At 38.7% G+C, this 16,235-nt stretch overlaps 1 protein-coding gene across 1 annotated transcript in view; it reads left to right on the top strand.

The window, feature by feature from the left end:
- The first annotated feature begins 6,104 nt into the window (after positions 1-6,104).
- SV2C (synaptic vesicle glycoprotein 2C) overlaps positions 6,105-16,235 on the top strand; it is a 109,226-nt gene continuing 99,095 nt past the window's right edge. The window contains exon 1 of the mRNA XM_050328758.1: positions 6,105-6,262. The gene's annotated coding sequence lies outside the window, so the exon portion shown is untranslated. The remainder of the gene's footprint in view (positions 6,263-16,235) is intronic.

The raw sequence follows: 16,235 nt of genomic DNA, 5'->3' as shown, positions 1-16,235 counted from the left end.
TCCGGATCATCCCAATGTGCACATAGAAGACATTATTTTTGCAATACACATTGAATTGTATTTGTCAACTTTCACATTCATCTACCTTTTTTAAAAAATTATTTTAATTATTTAATTATCAAACTGAATATCCTGAGATACTTTGCATTTGTTGCAACCTCTTTCACTTTTATGGCTTTGAATAACTCACCCTTCTCTGGATTAAGTTAATGTCTGTGTTCTTTGTTCAGCAACTTTTCTTACCAGTATCTGCACACTGTCCCAGTATTGGGAACACTACATAACAGTATAGACTGTGCTGTAGTATAATATAGGCTCTAATACTTTGTAAACCTTAAAGAATAAGTCTCTCCAAACAATACCAGAAAGTATCAGAAATCACTTTAACATGAGTAACCAAACACAGAAGCAAGATGATATTTGAAAGAGAAGCAAATTTCAAATTACGCTTCATAGGATTCAGAACTCATCTCAAGTTCAATAAATGAAGCAAACCAGGATTTGCCTTGTTGTAAATTTAAGCCTTGATGCAGTAAATATCTCCAGCACCGAATAGAATGCCTTTATACAAGGAACTTTCTCCAGGAGTTCAGCTGAGTATAGTGCTTAGTTTAATATCATGCACTGGTCTTTAAGAAAATAAGGCCTAAGTCTTTTATACTTAAGAGACAGCAGTGTGTTAATTAAAAGTAAATTACAATACTAACTGCCAACAGTTCTATATGCAGTTGTTGTGATACAACCTCCTTGGGCTGCTCTGTGATCGCAGGAATTCTTGTTAGGCCTTGGCCTTGACTAATGGCTCCCATGAGAGAGAGCTCCCCTTGAACTTACCAGAGATACTGCCACAGCACCAGGATCTTCTGTTGCTTCACCAAGGAGGGGAATAAGAGGTAATCAGCCACACCTATAGCCTTTAGACATTATTTACCTGAATCACAGCTCAAGTAAAACAGTATTATTGTCATTGGACTTCAGAAAAATTTCAGTAATTACCATCTTGGATCAGTCAGGATGAAGACTGACTGATAACTAAAGTCAAACATCTTGTGACCCTATAAATGGTCTTTTTAGATCTCTTGAGCCACAGCAGGCTGACTGGCATCTCCCTCTGAGTGGAACACCTTTCAGAACTTGCAAACCCTCATGTTTGAAATACTAGGAGGATCACTGCCAAAAGCTGATAATGAGGTCTGGGCTGATACCTGTCCCCACTGCTTGAGGTTCAACCCTCACACCCAGGGAAATGCAGTGGCATTCAATGCGAACTGAACTTGATGGGAATTTTTCACTGGTATTTGTGCATTTGTATGTAAATGCTTTTGTGTCTCTGTGTGAGCATACAAATTGATTTAGAGACCCTAAAGCAAGTATAGTATGTTGGGTCTACATTTAAGCCACTCTTGTAATTGTAGTAAATCATATTAAATTGCTTTGTAAGTGCCAAATTAATCAATAATTAGGCACTGATAAATAACCATGACCTCGTCTGGGATAAGATTTGATTCAGCCACACCTAGGCTCTGTCAGGGGTTTAGAAGGAAAGGGGGTCCTCTCTGAACCTCGGGACTCAAGAGAAGGATGTCGTTTACCCTTTTGCATCCTTACCCTTTTCCATCTCAAGTCTCTGTGGAAATAATTCTAACTTGATTCTAATATACTTTTTCTTTACATGTTTCAGCCATGTAGTAAACAAGAGTGAACCTCACCATGAAACTTTGTCATGTTTTCTTATATTTATGTTAACCCTGCTTTTTTAAAACCTTTGATGGTGATTCTGTAAGTGACCTAAAGGACTTATTCATGACAGTGGTGTGACCAAATTATTCTTCATGTGTAGAGACAAAAAAATCTTAAATAAACAAGGCAACAAAGAACAAGAAAGGAAACAGTGGCTTTAGGAAATTATCTGTTTGAGGTCAGTGCAGCAGGTCAGCAGAAGACCTTAAACTAGGATTTAGGAGATACATGTTTAATGTTCCTTCTTGCCAGAAAGCCACTCATTCCTGCAAATCAGATTTTGAAATTTAGATAGCAGTGAAACAAAAGAAAAGAAATGCAAGAAGGATCAAAAGGATTTAGATTTTAATAGTCCTCCTGTTGGTAGAGTACTTAGCTGATAAGGTTGCTCCTGCTTACATTATGTGAAGATTCATTTCATGATTCTTCACCTTTAATTTTAGAAGAGGTAGAGTATCTTTTGATCAAAGGCAGCTTTAACCTGTCATGGTTTTTTGTTTGCTTTATGAGCCCACGGGAAAACATGGTTTGATATATATTTCTTATGTGTATGAATCAGTACCATATAGACTGATTTTAAAAATGATCTTCATTTGACAGCAAAGAAGTATCAGATCTTTCCCTTTCATTCAGTAGACTTTATATTTGTATATTTCCAATTGGATGTGGCTAAACATAATGGTGCACAATCTCTGGGTAAAATTCAAGCAAGTATCTCATGCATAGCTAAAGAAAACTGAATTATTTTTCTTTTAGACAAACTGCAGACAATTTCTCTGTCACCTGAAACCATAATGAATTCCTTCTGTACATTTAGGTGTTTTTTTTCTGCTGTTACTTATTCAAAATGAAGAGAAGTCCAAATGTCTCTTTCAGGACCTTTGTGTTAGGTCACTGTGCATGGATGTAGTCTGAATTGTTTATATACTGCATACAATAGAATCCTGAAGTGCTTTGATGTTTGACGTAAGGTGTTTACCACAGCAGCTCAGAGGATTCCTGTGGGTTCTTGACCCCCTGTGGAAGATTAACCTTAAATGTTTCTATGTACTTTATATCTATATTCTAATCATTTTCCATTGCCCCATTTAAGTCAAGGAAATTACTTGTAGGATTACATCAGAGATAAAGGTGGCACTTGTACAAAAGAAACATGTGGTGTAAGATCCTGATTCTGTGAAACATTTAACTTTCTTTTCAAGGAAAATCCTATAAATCTTTGCTGGTTTCTATTTTAATCATTGTTCTATAGCCAGATATTGCTGTATTTATAACCTGAAAAGCAAATAATGGAGAAAAAAACCTAATGTATCACAGACAAGCATTTGAGGAGCAAGTTAAAATAAATAAAAATAATAATAATGACAAACTATCAACAGTGTTTTAACACAGAGATTTATTTTCCATTTTAAAACATTTTAAAAACAGTGTGGAATACATACTTTTGAAGAATCACAGGGTCTGCATTTTTCAATTCCTTTACAAAATAATGTTAGTAAGGTTTAGTTGTTTTTTAATGGATAGAAACCACACCTCTGGCTTTGTCCTGTTGGAGAAGGAATGCAATGTGTATGTGGTCATATTCTAGAGTAATCCACTAGCCATAAATATTGTGTTGTTGAGTCTGTGATAGGTGTAAATGAAAAAGCCTAGATGTGTCATGTAGTCTCTACAGAAAAGTGACAGATCAGCAGATAGAGCTTAACTGAATGCGTATAAAGATCAAATTTTTCTGTTTGATATGAAAGAGTAGTCTCAAGACCAAATTTCGGAAAGGTCTAAATCGTCAGATCCAGTAGCAGGGAAAACATAGGTATTCTGTGTAAAATTCTCAAATTTGAGAGATACTTTTTCCATTTAAGTTGCCAGTGTGCAGACAATTGACCTCAGCATGCATTTCCTGGTGGCAGGAATGATATCAGCTTCCTGCTGGGGGAAGTTTGGGGTGGAAGAAATTTTATCCTTTCATACCTAGATAGAAAACAGAATAAGAAGACATTATACAGTTTTACTTCAGTGATGCTACACATTCCTACAACAACCTATCTGAGCTAACACAGTCAGTCCTATATGTGTGCTGAAGGTTCAGGATCAGCTTAACTCAGCCTGAGACAAGTAAGACTATCGCTGATCTAGTTGAAAACCCACCACACTCTGACATATGTCCCTTTGGTTTCCAGTTTTATTCTGCAGTCAGATCTACTCACCAACTCATTTTACCCTGAAGCCACACAAACAATAAAACTGATGGAGAAAGTGACAGAATGAAGAACAAGTGGAAGGACTGATCTCTGCAGTAGAAGCACAGTGTTAACATCAGTTTAATCTAACTACAAAACCATACACCTTTTCCTTCTGTGGACAAAATTCTCTCTTTAATCCTTTAGTCTATCTGCCTGTTTGCTACAAAATGCCTACAAATCTACATCATGAACGTCCCTGTCCCTAACACAGTAGGTGAGGAGGAAGGAGGCTGCTGTAGTGGTCCTTTTCTCAGTGAACTCTGAAGGCAAGGTTAAAAAAATTCATGAGTTCATCCATTGTGCTTTTATCACAGTGATTTATTTTTCTTAGCATTTCAGTCCTGTGTGTTCAAAACCTAAATGTGGTGGTGTTTTTTTCTTTCGTAGTTGTTATATTTGCTCAAAAGCTCACAAGGAGCTGACAAGGTGCCTTTGTCCTAACCATTTTATTTCAGTAAAATACAGTAATGTTGGATTAAGATGCATTTTATACACATAAAATGTGTATAAAATTCCTTTTGGATAGTCAACAGTAAGTGGATGGAAATTATATTTTACCACCATTCTTATTTTTGTAGCACAGATAGCCTTTTTTTTGCTGCCATAGGATAATTCTGGAATCTTTGTTCTTCTTCTATATTGTTTGTGACAAGTTTAGTCTAGTTACAGGCAGGTGCTGTTTTGTAACACCAGGTGTAATTTTCTAATGCTAGGATTACTGAAAGAGACAGAAAAGTATTAGGTATTTTTTTTCTGCTTCTCTACTTGTGTTTCACACTTGACAGCACTCCATGCATAGTTCATTCAGTTTTCCCCTGGGTAGCCAATCAATAAGCCAGTTTCCTTCGATGTTTGAGTCTTCTGCTAAACAACAGAGGAAAAGAAAAATATTTCAAGGCATAGGAAAACATGCATATAAGCTCACAAATATTGACAGTAAGTCTCAAAGGCAGATGGGGTATCAAAAATTGCAACTCTGTAGAAGACACACTAGGCATGTGCAGGGGCAATGAAGGTAAGTGCCCATTATCCTACCTTTCTATTACAGGCATTAGTCATGGTTTAAAATATTTTGGAAAGATGAACTCAAGTCCCATGTTTGTCAACAGAACTGATTGAGTATTTGCTGATTTTTAGAAGTAGTTTTAGTATGGAGTCCTACCTGCTCTCTTCACTTTCTCTCATATCTTAATCTGGGAAATACCACTACGTTTGTCACATTACACACTTTGCTGGTGCAATTGAAGGTAAACGTATGTAATCATAAAGGAGCATTAAATCCATGTTCTTTGCTCTACAGTGGATATTAACATCTAGTGTGAAAACATTATGATATAGCTTTCAGTCTTTGATACCACTGCATTAAAAATATGTTGATCATGGTAATAAACATAGTAACATCCTGCTGTTTAAAGAAAAGGCTTCTAGTCTATCCATTTATGCCAAAACAAATAATCATCTATACACATGTACTTTTCTGATGTTTTCTTAAAAAGCCATGCATGATATGGGCCCACCATCACTCTGGGCAGTGAGTTCTAATGCTTCCCTGTCCCCCTGGTCAGTAATTTTTTCACTCAGGAGAGTGAATATTGCTCCTGGGACTTCCTACACCACTTATTTTCACCCTGATCTTCAGTCTCAGTCTTTGCATGTGGAGCACAGACAGCTGCACACTGTTGCTGCAAAGTGTTTACAGCCTGCGCACTGGGACAAGAGTAAGCAGGAGGCATGCGGTGATCTCCGGGTGATCATCGGGCCTGTTGCAACCTGTTCTGAAACAAGCAATTTCATATTCTGTCCCCTGTCCTCACTCTCATAAAACGCTGTGTTCTGAAATAAAGTGCATGCGTGAGCGTCGCTATTTTTATTTTTCCCTTCTAGTGGGAAAAAGGGCCGCGTTTTACCGAGGCTTTCCAGTCTTGCCCGTGGCGGGGGGGCGGTTCCGTGCTTCCCTTCCTCCGGCTCCAGCCGCTGCGTGCGGCGGGGATCGCCCTCCCCGCACCCCACGCCTCCGGTTATTGATGGTGGCGGCCGGCGCCCGCCCCGCGCCTCCCGCCGCGCCCGCCCGCTCCCCCTCTCTCCCCGGCACTGCCGCAGAGGCTCCACCGCAACGCGAAGCCCACACAGCCGCTCTGGTCCGCCCCTTCTCTGGTCTGTCACGCTCGGCGGCTCCTCCGGGAGGCTCTTCGCTCCCTTCCGCAGCCTCACGCCGCGAGAAGGAGGCAGGGGCAGCGGCAGCGGAGGGAGCTGCCGCGGCTCTGCACTGCCTGCCCCCGGTAAGTGATGCTCCGGGCACTCGGACTGCCGCGGCTGCTTCCCCGCAACTTTTCCTTTTTTTTTCTTTTTTTTCTTTTCTTTTTTTTTTCTTTTCTTTTTTTTTTTTTTTTTCCCCCTTCCTTCTTTTTTGCATGCTTGACTTCAACTTTTCCACGGAACTTAACAGGGGGCTTGCTGGACGGGGGGCGCGGGAGCAAAGCTCTCTTCGGGGCAGCTGGAGCTCTGGACGGGAGCGCGGGATTCCCCTTCTTCGCGGTGAGCGTGAGCAGTTTGTGCTCGGCTGCTGCTCGCTCCAGCTCCATCCAGATCTCACTCGCTCTTTGCACAGAGAGAGCAGGTTGCACAGATCCGAGGCGGTGTGAGCGTCTAATCTCTGCTTTAGAAGCTGACTGGCATATTAAAGCTGGCAAAACTTTTGCACGCTAGGGGAGCAAAAACAAGGGGTGTCGAGGTTCGCAGACTCCAGATGCTTGAAGAAAACAAGTTTGCAGATGTCCTAGCAGTAAGGATAGGGAGGAAAACCAAAGGTACACAAAGGTTTTCAATTCCAGCTCCTCAGGGAACCGGCACTTACTAAGATCTGTTAAAAATGGAACAGGCAGGGTTTCAGACCTTGAAACAAAAAAGAAAGGAGGAAAAAAAAAAACAACGAACGAGCGAAAGAAAACCAGTTTAAGGCATTTTGAAAACACTGTTGCTTTTCTCATTGTGGATTTCCCTCAAGTATTGTAACTCACATCGACTGCGTTGGGAGAATAGTTTAGCACTCGTGACCCTTGAGGGGGAGTGGGGAACTCCCTCCCCTGCAGCTTCAGGAGAGGACTTTTCCAAAATACGCTAAGTTCCTGCTTTGCAGACTGCTTTGGGAATTTGGGTCCCGAGACGCCTCCGACAGTATATGGGGAGGGGAGTGTGGAGAAGTCACAGTTAGGAAAAATATAATCCAAGTCCCAGTGTTAGGAAGAGCCATGGGATGGTGAGTTTTTTTTTGAGGCAACCCCCCACCTCATTTAAACAGTGTTGCAGGGTAGAAGAGTCTGAGTAATTCAAAGAGGCGTAGGAGCTGGTCTGGCCGTGCTGGAGGGAGGCAGGACACCGCAGGGACAGGAGGGCTGGGTGACATGGAGGTAATTGAACATGGAGGTCACTGATTAGTCTTTGGACGCTAATCCTTTAAAGCAGTGTGGGCACAGTGTGAGTAGGGGGCGAGGGTGGGAGCTGAGTCATGCTCGCTGGGGTGGCCATGGCACAGCTGTACAGAAAGGAGGGGGCTGAGGAAAGAAGGAAGAAATAAGGAAGAAGCACATAAAGACAGGTGGGGAGGAGGAAGAACGTGTTATGGAAAGATGCTGAGATAACCCAAAGGCTCCTCTGTGATTGATAGTATCCTTCTCTCCTTTACGTAAAGGATTAGGATGCTGATGAGTGTATCTCTGATGTGGGGGGGCTGGATTGCAGAGGTTAGTACAACACGAGAGGAACCTATTCAGATAAACACACTTGGTACTGCTGGTACTTGGGCTGCATTGCACTGCAGTGCAGGGAGCTAACAGCAACTTCTCCTTAGGAGAGAGAGGGAGCTGCTGAATTGAACTGTAAAGGTGGCTTGAACAATGCCAAAAATTGCTGCTTCACAAGGGAATAGAACTCGAAGTAGAGCTGTAACGAGATATTGGAAGGACCATCCTGATGAATTTACTATTAACCAAAGGGGGTTTAGAAAAAAAACAAAACAACACTCAAACCAAATAAAGGTCTCTGATTGGATTAATTGTAAATAGTATACTTCTGTTAGAAGTTGTTTTCCTCCAAGTTCTCCATGGGAAAGTGTTCCATTTTAACTGTGCCATATATCCTCTCAAATAGAAGTTTTACAGTGGTTGTCCTTTTCATGGATTGAGATGAGAATGAAAACTACCATTTCACTGTTTCATTCAATATTCATAGTTTTCCCTGTAATGAATCTTTTACTCAGTATTTTCGTAGAGAACAAGGCAGCATGGTAAACTGGAGACTCCATTCTTTCCCTCTCACCCAGGAATTTTCTGCAATTTCCCTAAATTTTCCTTAGTGCTTTGGTGCCTTTTTTTTATCTGTTTCCATAATGTGGGAGCTAGAAGAATTGCTTTTCTGTATTACAAAGAAATGCAGAATGCACCAAAAAATAACTATAGTAAATTCCAAGTGCAATTTTATTTAAATTTGGGGGAAGGCTTTACATAGGCCAAAGATTGAGAAAAAAACAGTTTGTCAATTAAGATTATTGACACACGTTGAGCCTTCAAACATCTTGAAATGATACTTGAAGAGAAAGAAGAAAAAAATCAAGTAATGCCTTTATTTCTGAAGCTGTATTTGTACTGCTTATTCAATAAAGATGACCCTGAATATCAGTCGCACAGTCTAGACACAGACTTTCTCTGATGGCAACTTGATGTTAAATTACATGTCGTTGCTTTCTGGAAAAATAATTTGAATTTGGCCAAATGAGATAAAATCAACTGTTTTCAGATTTTATATTTGAGAAATTAATTTATTTTCAATAATAATAAAGAAAAGGTGTTATTTCCGAGCAACATGGAAGAAAGATGTTTGCAACAAAGGAAAATCACATGAAGAATTGATATGTTTGCAAAATATGGTGTTACCTCAGTTGAGAACGTAAAACCTATAATTCATTTTATATGTGCATGAGTATGTAAGATTGTGTAAGTTGCTTGCAGTAATGGCAGATTTCAAATTAGTTTTTTTTAATTGTGTGTTGCAAAGCGTGGAGAATAAATGTTTATCCACTGTGGTCCTGATCAGTCAGTTAAAATCGGTATGAATTGAATTTCCAGTTCCAATGGGAACTGGAACAAGCACAGCTATATAATAATTACGAGATTTTGGTTAGGGTTTTTTGTTGTTGTTTTGTTTGTTTGTTTGTTTATTTGTGGAAGTAGCATTAATAAAGATATTTCATATTTTCAGTCATACAAAAGTTGTTTTAACATCACAGGCAGATCACTTGGGCTGTATATTGCTCTGAATCTTTGAAACCATATGCATCACAGGATGCATATCAATGCATGTTTAAACAAAAGCTCATCAATTAGATTAGATGTGTTTGCAAACCTGTGATAGAAAACCCACAGCTGCTGCCACCACTTTTGTATTATGTAGTGCGTAACATTTTCCTATCAAAACAGAATGGCGTCCCTTATAAAATCATCTAGAGGACTAGATTTACAGCTTGTCTTCTTTTAAGTGTTTGCAAGCAGTATAATGGAAAAAATTAATTGGGATTGTGCTCAAAGTATTGACACTGGGAAGAAAAAGGTAGTTAAATTTCTCTTTTAAGTTAGCAGACTGTTTCGGTTTTAAATTAAATGTTATATATTCTCTAGTATCTGTGGTACAAAAACATGGTGGGCCTTTTTTTCCTTAAAACAGTGGCTGAAAACCTAAAAAGCTTTTATTCATCTTTGATTTTGTGTATTGCTACATGGTGCTTCTACAGAGACATTTTAAACATGCAGAGTGCCTATTCTCATGTAAATATGTATGATGCAGGTCAGTGATATATTAGTCATGTTTGTTTTCAAATTACCATTGTTATGTCAGCAAGAGATGAAGAAGTGTGCATTAAATATAATCAAATGCAGGTTTCTTTAGCATGACTATGATTGAAGCTGTTGTCCTCTTGTTAAAAAAGAAAAACAAAGGGCGTAATGCAACACCAAGCACATCCTTTCCTTCTCTGTGGTTCCAGCTCAGTCATTTTCCCATCCAGAGAGGCTAATAAAAGTTTAAATGTTGCATACACAATGAATGAAATTGCTTAAAGCTAAAGTGTAATGCACTATAATACAATTAAGATATTACTAACATATTTTCATTTTTAAGACTAAATTCTTACCTTTGTTTGTCTGTATTTCTGCTGACCGACTGCTGACAGTAAAGACTTGCCATGCATCAACAAAATGATTAGGTAGCATTCCATCCTAATATTTCTAATTGAACTAAAGATGAACCATATTAAAAATACAAACAACGCCTACCACGTAAGGTTGCTGGTTCAGCACACAAGGCATGTAGCTTTATATTGATCATGAAAAAGATGGTGTTGTCATAGCTTCATGTTTCCTTGCCAGCTGCAAGGTGGTTTTTTTTTTGTTTGTCTTGTTTTGTTGGGTTTTGGTTTGGGTTTTTGTTTGTTTGTTTGTTTTGTTTTTGTTTGTTTGTTTTGTGTGGGTTTGTTTGTTTTGTTTTGGGGTGGTTTTTTTTTTTTTTTTTTTTTTTTTTTTTAAGATAAATCAGCACCCCTGTATCTGTCTCTCTCTTTCTCTGCAGGTTATTTTGTGGTCATGGCTGTGTGGGTCTAGTTATGTACTTTGTTCTAGAATGGTAGTCTGTGTCTCACCAGCGTGTCTTGAATTTTGACTGAAAATCCATGTTACAATTAATACAGTTGGTAGCAGCATTAAAGCATCCTGCAGGAATTTTTCCTCCTTAATGATCATTTGCGGGTTTGTGTAGGAAAAAGCTTCATGAAATACATCATGAATACTAATTATTTAATCACTATTTTACCATTTATGCATGGTAACCATGGAATGGAGAGATGACTTAGCTCAGAGCAGCTTATAGGGCCTCTGGGTCTTTAAATGGCACCATATTCATTCCCTGTAGAGCTGGAGGATAAACTTCCCTTTCTGAAAGTGTATCAGTGCTTACCCCAAGAAGGGGGTTTCAGAAACTGAATTCCACCATCCCCACCTCCCTTGACAGTGTGTAGGTTTTGTTTTTATCTGGGAATCGCAGCCATTGCTGCAGCCTTAAAAATGAAGTTATCCCCTGTACTGTTCCTGAGCCTGAGAAATGTGTGATTCCTTGGAGCAGAGCTGTCCATGAGCCAGCAGTGTGCTCTTGTGGCCAAGAATGTCAGTGTTACCCTGGAGTATCTTAGGAAGAGCATTGCCAATGGATTGCAGGAGGTAGTCCTTCCCCTCTATTCAGACCCAGTGAGGCCACATCTGGAGTGCTGTGTCCAATTCTAGTCTCAAAAGAGACATGGAGCCCTGGAGTGGGTCCAGCAGAGGGCTACAGAGATGATGAGTGGACAGGAGCACCTGTTTTAAGAGGAAAGGCTGAGGGAGTTGGGCCTGGAAGAGATGACTAAAGTGGGACCTCATCAGTGTCAATCAGTACCTGAAGGGGCCTTCCAAGAGGATGCAGCCAGGCTCTTCTTGGTGGTGCTGAACTATAGGAGAAGAGGCAGACACTGATGCACAGGAAGTTCCACCTGAATATGAGGAAGAACTTCTTTATTATGTGGGTGACCCTGCACTGGAACAGGTTTCCCAGAGAGGTGGTGGAATCTCCCTCACTGGAGATATTCAAAAACTATCTGGACAATCCTGTGCCATGTTCTTTAGGATGACTCTGCTTGAGTTGGGAGGTTTGACCAGATGACCTGTGGTCCTTTCTAACCTGATCCATTCTGTGATTCTATTATTCCAGTTGGAAGTTACTGCTCTCTATCATGTAGCTTTGTGTTGTTTCTTTTTCATCTCTGTGGATTCTTTAAATCCTGCCTTTTGGACAGCTGATGGTATAAAAATCCTGTTTCTAAAAATGGGACAAAATATTTAATATTTCCATTAAAAAGAAATGCACTTGAAAATTCCATCACAAAATATACCCAAGTACCAAACAATAAAGATAAGATCAATAATGTATTTTTCCACTTCCTGATCATACTGAAAGCTCTCTGCAATGCACTTAGGATATCTTCCTTGTACAGCTATGAAGGCCTAGCTACTATTTGGCATTTCCCATTTTAACTCTCAAGCAAACAAAGAGAATTTCTTGGTACAACATATGGAAGGTCCTATAGTGGTGGCTTGTTAATGCTTTTTGAGGGGATTTATGGAAATGTGAATGTTCGTCATAACTCATATGAGGCTGGTCCTGAAAGAAAAGATGAGACCAAGGATTGCCATGGTCTCTTATGAGTTTGGAAAATGTATATTCTTTATTTTACAGTGCAAATTTCTCAGTTTTTAATGAGTTACTTTTGACCTGATTTTAATCAAAAAGTCAAACGGAGATAATTCTAAATGCATTAGATGAAGGTACCAAATATTAACATCTCACGTGTCTTTCTCTCCTACTTTTCATATCAGCACATAGCTGTGCAATTTATGTTGACTTTTTCTTTGGGGCAGTATTCTGGGTGTCTAGACATCATTTCGTGTGAACAGAATCACTGATTTACTTTCTGTGTAGCTGGTGCAGTTTGTCACTGACACTGGATTCACTTACCCTTTTAATATCCTTTCTCAGCGTGTATGCAGTGCCTCAGTTTCAAACAACTCAACTTTATTTCCTGTCAGCTTTGTTAAATAAATCAAAATCTGGAAATAATGAGAGCATTAGATGAAGATACACTTGGTGATGTAAGACACATAACTAAAAACTTCCTTACTGTGCCTGGAAATTTTGCAAGGGTGATCTGGGGGGGTGGGGGGTAGGAAAAAAAAAAAGAAAAAAAGGAGTACTAGGGCTCGTGGGAGTCTCTGCTATGCAGATGTAATCTGTTCTTTTCCTTGGTATGCCATCTCATCACTGGCTGCAGTATACTGCAGACATAATGATGTTTAAAATAGCTACTTTCTGTTTCAATCTAGTACACCAGTATGATGCTCTAAATGAACTACAGACATCCTTGAGATTATCCTACAGTGTGGATGATGATGCTGATAGATTGTCCTCCATTCATCTTCCTTGTGGCTGTACACCTTCCTCGTAAAACCTTATGAAGGTTATAAAGGCATGACTTCACCTTTAAAGATAAAAAATGTATTTTCTGTATGTACCTTTTAATCCTTTGGTAGACTCTACATTTGCCTGTTGAAAATACAGCTTCTATTGGCGACAGCAAGTGTACACTTACAAGTTCATTTTTGCTGTTCTAAACTAGCAAATAGATTCCAAAGTTTAACATATTTCATAGGGCTTTCCACGTTGGGTAGGCCAAGACTGTTGCAGCAATTGGGAAAACTAGAAAAACTTTTATGTTAGTCTTTGATAATTTCTTTAGTCCATTTACCTGGAATAATAATTCCTCTCCAATGTTTTTCTTGCTTTCAAATGAAATCCTGAAAAGAAAAAAAGAAACAACTTGGACATGGAGAAGTGAGGATGCTTTTCCTAAAAATCATTAAAAGGTGGTATAAATCTACATGGTTAGACACCATATAGAAACATCTAGAAGTTATCTGCTTAAATGAATTAAATTTTGATTAATTTATGTTTCTTCAGATGAAATTCCATATTCAATTCACATCTGAACTTGGGAGAGTCTAAGTCCTTATTAATTGTAAAGGTCTTAAAAGTTCTGCTTAGTACAATGGTATTAAGGATCTGTGCCATCTCCTACTCCATAAATGAACTCCTTGAACTTTGAATATCTAAACAGATATATTTAGACCCATGTTTATAATCATTCTCACTGGAAGACATATTCCAGTTGAATGCAGTAGACACCTGTATTCAAAACATAATTAAGATACCAGTCCTTGTACACTTTGAACAACAAATCACAAACTCTCAGAGGTTAAAAGATAATGGCATCATGGTTCTGTGTATTTGCTTATAAAAATTAGAAGGCAGGGGTGGAAAAAACCTCTAAACAATTGGCCGAACACATTTTAAGAAATGGATGTTTAGAAAATAAGTGTTAATTAGCTAAAATGAGTTCCTGTCAAAGACCATTATTTTAGGTTCTATACTGAACAGAGCAAAACTTGCTCCTACCTTAAGAACTTTAGCAGCTAAAATCCAAATTAATAAAACATAAATATCTCATATGGTATTTGCTGAAGTTATGCCTTGGCTATCCACTGTCTGTCCCTGAAAATGTCTGTCCATGAAGAGCTGTCCAAGTTGGGACACTCCTCATTAGTAGTCTGGAAGCAACGTTTGCTTTAGTCCTGGACACCTTACCTCCTCAAGGCAGTTTTGGGTGAAGTGCTGCTTATTCTGGAATGACTTCCTTTGTAGGAATAAGGAGATGCTGGAAATTCTATTTCAGTCATGTTTGTTCAATGATTAAAACAATAAGCACACTGCTGCTGTTCTACTTAATCATTTAGTAGACAGGAAAACTGTTTCTTCCTAGGAAAGAAGTTATTTTGCAGAACAAATTTTCACTGAAATTACTTGCTACTTTCTGTATTACAGTAACAAATGAGTATGGAGACTCCCTGCTCCTTAGTCCAAAGGAAGAAAATACGTTTTCCAATATCTGGAAAACTACTGCAAGCCAACTTCTTTCTATTATATTGAATTCTCTCTAAAGTAGATTTTGCTCACAGAAATCACCAAAGAGTCATTTTATTGTGTATATTTGCTGAAATATTAGCGACCCGAGGGTATGACCTGAAATATGTATAACATCCCACTTGTTTTTTTAATGGGTGAGTGTTGTGGCAGAGACAGGAATAAAATGTTTCCTAAATATTCTAGGCTTTCCTGTGTTTGCTCCAGGTACAGTTTTCCAGAACAGAAAAACTACAGTTACCAACCTGTGAAGAAAGACACTGCCAGACTAACAGTCGAGCAAGCAGTTGGGGCATACCCCTTAAGGAGGGACTGTGTGTTTGCTCAGCTGGGAAGAGAAGGCCAAAGGAAGACAGAGAAATCTAATTACTGTCTTCCATCATCTAATGAGTGACTAGTAAGAAGATGGAGTCAGGAAACAGAATGAAAATTTGAATAAGAAAGAAGGAAGAAATTCTTGACTGGGTGGTGAAGTACTACAGTAGATGCAGAGAAGTGCTGTGACCCTTCTGTCCTTGGATATGCTCAGAATTTTCCTGGACTTGGTTCTGGGCAACCTGATCTAATTTTGAGGCTAACCTGGCTTTCAGCAGAAGTAGAGTAGATCTCCAGAAATTCCTTCATACTTTCATTTTTCTATAACTCTACTGATATAAGAGACTACTGGTATAAAGACCATATACTACTGGAAGTTAATAACTTAGTATCCCTCCTCTGTGAGCCATTCTACTCACATTAGAACAGTATCAGGTTAAGATCAGGGGTTTTTTTCACAGCTGTATTTGTATACAGATTCAGAAGGTGTACACCTGGGAGTGAAGAATTTATGATTTGAGAGGGAATTTGGTTACTATCAACAAAATACTCCATCCTGTTAATCTGTATTCTGTAAAATTTCTCTTATTTGGCTAGAAATTCTTGTACTGGCACAGACTGAAACACAAAATCTAGATGATAACCTTAATAAAAAAATGAGTTAGCTGATAAATGGTGTTATTTATTCTACCATTAAAAGACTAAATTGTAGAACTGCAGAATCATTTAATTATTTATTTATTTATGGAGATGTTGTAGCTTGGAGTGGCCATGATTTAACTTTGTGGCTACTTTACTCTTCCTAGGGAACTGTACATTGGAATATACAGGGACAATTTGAATAGAAATTACCAGACTTCATAGTAAAATACAGTTATTCTAATATGGAAATAATATATTGAATAAATGTCCTCACATGAGATCAGAAACCATGAAGTCTGTAGTGCTGGTTTTTTTTAACCAGCATAAGTTGCTTTGTGCTAGTGGTTGCTCATGAGATAGAAGTTTTACCTGCAGTATCCAAGTTCACGTCTGACATCCACAGTTAATTCTTTCCTTCTCTGGGAATTGTGTAAGGTTTTTTGCATCCTGGGATAAATGGTTTTCTCTGATTATAGCGACACAAGAGGTTCAGCATATTTTCTTTCATATTTTCTCATATGGTTAATCTCAAAAATAATACAGTCAAATACACTAGTTAATTTTCACCAACATTCACTTTTACTAGCTCTATGGCCAGTGTTGTACAGAAGCAGGTTGTGCGAATCAAAAACAAGAAATGTCATTTCCAAAGAAACATCTAGTGGCGATGTTCCCTGTAGCTGTGCA

Source organism: Myiozetetes cayanensis, unplaced genomic scaffold (genome assembly GCF_022539395.1).
Source record: "Myiozetetes cayanensis isolate MyiCay16 unplaced genomic scaffold, myiCay2020 scf4, whole genome shotgun sequence".
Classification (NCBI taxonomy): domain Eukaryota; kingdom Metazoa; phylum Chordata; class Aves; order Passeriformes; family Tyrannidae; genus Myiozetetes; species Myiozetetes cayanensis.
This window is presented reverse-complemented; position numbering and strand designations above follow the sequence as displayed.